We start from the raw sequence: 4,463 nt of genomic DNA on the forward strand, positions 1-4,463 counted from the left end.
TTTGTATCTTTGAGGGCATTCACTTTTAGCGTTGAGGTAGATTCCCTGGCTAGTGGGTTTTTGATAGACAGATGTGGCGTATGTGCTGTTTTCTGGATGTACATATCGACGCCAACAATTGATGGTTTTGTCAGTGGCTATTTCGTGGGTGAATTTAAGCACAGAGTTGTCCTGTAGGTTTTGTCGGAGCTTCATTAATTCATCAGTGTCCTTGGTAACGATGAAGCAGTCGTCGACGTATCTGCAGTACAGTGCGGGATGGTGGTCGTGCAGCACTTTGTTTTCTATGTGACACATGTAAAAATTGGCAAAAGTTACTCCAAGAGGAGAGCCCATGGTAACTCCGTCGACTTGCTGGTATAGCGAACCATTGATATGTTGAAAAGGTGACTTCGTAGTACAGGCGAGTAGAAGTTCACCCATTATTTCTTCAGGTATTTTGGGTGGAGACATGGTCGGGTGTCTGTAAACGTTGTCGCAGATTATGTCTATCGTATCCTGGACTGGTACATTGGTAAATAATGATTCGACGTCCAAGGAGGCGAGTAGTCCCTGTGGATTTGTGGCATGTAGTAAGTGGAAGAAGTCGTCTGTAGATGTTAGGAAGTATTGGGCAGGCATATACGGAGTGATGATGTGGTTTAGGTCTTTGGCAGTCTTGTATATAGGGGTAGGAATTTGTGATATGATTGGCCGTAGAGGGCTGTTCTGTTTATGAGTTTTTCATAACATTTCTTGGCGAGAAACCCCCAAGCCACAATACAACACTCCACCAATTAACGCCTTCCAGGAGCTAGATACCACCACCTGCTTACCCATACCTATAAATATCCACCAACAGTAATCACAATTCACACAACATTCAGCCTTGATAATGGATGCAGAACGCATTCGAAACGCGTCGGCCAACTCTACACTAGCTACAACTTTTACCCGTTGTTCTAACAACGTTAAGAGGGCTTATCGACTTCTTGAGAAGAATTCTAAGAAGAAAGTAAACCTACAGACATCGGTCTTGTTTAACAAAATCTGCATATATATGTATATATATATATTTTTTTAAATTCACATCTCTAGCGTGAAGGATGTAGTTGATAAGTAGAGTTAGTGTGCTCTGACTGTGAACCCAAAAGTCCATGGTTTCTGTCTCATTGCCTCAAAAACACTATCCGCACTTTGGATCTGTGAGTGCGCTAAAAGAACGCTGGAAAACTTCCACCATTCGATAAGACAAAATATCTCAGAATCTGGTAGTGGGTCCTATTGGTTAGCTGCCTTCCCTCAAGTCTATCAGTGGATCCTATTGGTTAGCTGCCTTCCCTCTAGTCTATCAGTGGATCCTATTGGTTAGCTGCCTTCCCTCTAGTCTATCAGTGGATCCTATTGGTTAGCTGCCTTCCCTCTAGTTTATCGCTTCAAAATAAGGTCCGCCTATTTGGATCTACTGTAGCTCTGCACGAAAATTCTAAAACAAATAGACAATAAGTAAAGTTGAATGCTACTAAAATGAACAAAATACATGAGGAATCGGGGATTAGACATTAGACCTTATGAACATATACGGAATATGTCTTGCCAAATATTTCGCTTCACAGATTTTTTTACGATATAGAGAACGTTTAGATCTGTTCCTGAAAAAGCTTCAAGGCGAAATATTGATCAATAAAAGATAGGATATAAAAGTTGTTATTTTGTGTTAAGCTTTATTAATAAATAACGATACAATCTCAAAGTAATTTCGCTGACCAATAGGCTTAAGTCAAACCCAGAATGTCTTGCTGTAATGCATTTTATTTTTTCATGCGCCTAAATATTTCACATATTTCAAACAATAGAGCATGAAAGTGTCACATATTTCAAACCATAGAGCATGAAAGTGTCACATATTTAACCATAGAGCCTGAAAGTCTTCACATATTTCAAACCATAGAACATGAAAGTTTTCACATATTTCAAGCCATAGAGCATGAAAGTTTCACATATTTCAAACCATAGAACATGAAAGTTTTCACATATTTCAAGCCATAGAGCATGAAAGTTTCACATATTTCAAACCATAGAATATGAAAGTTTTAGACTGATCTTTCGTTTAATAAACGCTGTAATTACCAGTTAGTGAACAGACCGTTCAATTTCTCAGTAAAGGATAGTACGGAACAAGGTGTTAAAATGTTCAAGTCCCATATATTTAAATATAAAGTTGCTGTAGGTTTTAAACCACTCGACTTACGAGAATTTCTTTACATTAATAGTTTATGTTTTCTCGATATTAAGTTTTTAACTGAAATCGGTACCTTCATAGCTTTTATCAACACAAACAAATAACGTTAAATGTCAATATTGTTAACTGAATTTTCACAAAAAAAATTGATGTTTAGTTTTCCTTTTTCTAGCTTCAACTGTCCAAACAAATCCAAGAGGCTCTTTTTTTTCCTTTTTTCTAGTTGTATTCGTCCTTTAGCATTTTAAGTAATTATAATGAGTGTTGGAATTTGATATGTGCAGTATCCCATAAGAAATTAAATCACCTAGCATGATTGGTTACCTAAGTCACTTTTAATTTCCTAGGCTAATAAATATGTTCTAATTACACATACTATGAACAACGTTACACGTTACATCGATTTGTGAACAAGGGAAGATAAATTCATTGTTTCTTACTGCTACTTGAAACAATTCTAAATATTCTTTGGTGAAATTACGTTCAGTGAACATAATACTGTGTTTCAACAAGTTTACGTTGTGTTTTGGTTTAGATTATGTTAGATGAACAAAAACAGTCGTTTAATGATAGACCCCCAGTAAACCAAAACTAGAATGATCACGTAAGGTGAGAGAAGACTGTCGTTCTTCTAACATGTTATTGTTTCACAGACGGAAGGCGAGGAAGACACCAACGTGGGGAAGTAAATACAACTTGCCTTGTGGACAGCCTTCCGGATGAGGTAACATATTATGAACTACAATACTTTTATGATCATTTAATTACCATGTTTGGGTACTAAAACATTCACCAGCAGAATAGCGGTGTAACCTTAAAACTTTATGAATTCCATTACTATCAAACAAGTCCAACTAATTGTGTTAAAATATTGAAAAATTAAAGGATTCACCTTCGAAACGGCTTGAATGGGTAATGATAAACATTGGATTATAAATGTACGACATTTCTACAATATTATGTCATCATCAGGTACCAATAATCTTATTCAAATGTTATCCATTTTTAATAAAGTTTTCTTCATTATCCATTTAAGCTGTCTCCAAACTTATTTTTTAAAAACTGGATTCCTCTTCATCAAATTTAAAAGGATACAGCTGTTTATATCACAGGAGTATAACATCCCGTATTGCTTAGTTTCAAGAATTTACACATACAAGAGATAAACGTCACAGCTATCACTGAATTGCATCTAAACTTAAAGAAATGATAGAAGTAAAAGCAGTTTTTATCACTTTCTTTGACGCTAATCTCGGATCTCAACTTGTGAATGAGTCAGTTTAAAAGAGAGCTTACTCATTCACAAGCTGATGTCCGAGATTGATTTTGAAAGAAGCTGACAATGAACTGCTTTTACTTTTATAGAAAAAGTAGAAACTTGTTATTTTCTACTGCTACTGAATATTAACTGCTTCTGAGCTACGTCTGTTTTCTATCTCATTTCTTAGCATTAAGTTCTTGCCAGATTTCTTTTGATTCTATTTAACTAAAAATGTTCTTTTTTCTCGTAGATACAAACATCTTTTAGCGATTGTATTGCCAACGAAACAAATGTTTGGGTGCGCGAGGTCAAGATGGTAAGATTTTTCTTTCAGTTTGTTTTAGCATTATATGATGATTATTTCTGGTACAGATCTGCTAAAAATTTGACCTTTTACACTGAACACGAACTTGAGTGCAAGAATAAACAGTACTGGTAAAAAAGTATCGGATAATAACCTGTCCTTTGTTCCTTATGAAACATAGTTATTTAACAAGTACGTATATGTATTCGGAATAAAATAACACCACGTATTCGAATTAAATTTAAATAAAACATATCTTAATGAAGGCATGCTAGTAATCTTTATGTATACATAATCTATCAACATATCCCAGGCGTTCGTTCACATAAACAAAAAATAACGTAATTAAATAGAGCGATACAAATCGAAATTAGTTTAGTGATTCTTTGGTTGTTCCTTATATAAACATACAAACGTTTAGTCATTCTCTGGTTGTTCCTTATATAAACACAAGTTTAGTGACTCTCTGGTTGTTCATTGTATAAACATACAAACGTTTAGTAACTCTCTGATTGTTCCTTTTGTAAACACACAAACATTTAGTCACTCTCTGGTTGTTCCTCATATAAACACAAGTTTAGTGACTCTCTGGTTGTTCATTGTATAAACATACAAACGTTTAGTAACTCTCTGATTGTTCCTTTTGTAAACACACAAACATTTAGTCACTCTCTGGT

General features: G+C 35.2%; 1 long non-coding RNA gene across 1 annotated transcript in view; it reads left to right on the plus strand.

The window, feature by feature from the left end:
• Positions 1-3,798, plus strand: part of LOC106476431 — a 5,777-nt gene extending 1,979 nt beyond the window's left edge. Inside the window, exons 2-3 of the long non-coding RNA XR_001291888.2 lie at positions 2,875-2,945; positions 3,733-3,798. This is a non-coding gene — a long non-coding RNA (uncharacterized LOC106476431). The remainder of the gene's footprint in view (positions 1-2,874; positions 2,946-3,732) is intronic.
• Positions 3,799-4,463: the final 665 nt, after the last annotated feature.

The sequence above is a fragment of the Limulus polyphemus genome, unplaced genomic scaffold (genome assembly GCF_000517525.1).
Source record: "Limulus polyphemus unplaced genomic scaffold, Limulus_polyphemus-2.1.2 Scaffold10558, whole genome shotgun sequence".
Classification (NCBI taxonomy): domain Eukaryota; kingdom Metazoa; phylum Arthropoda; class Merostomata; order Xiphosura; family Limulidae; genus Limulus; species Limulus polyphemus.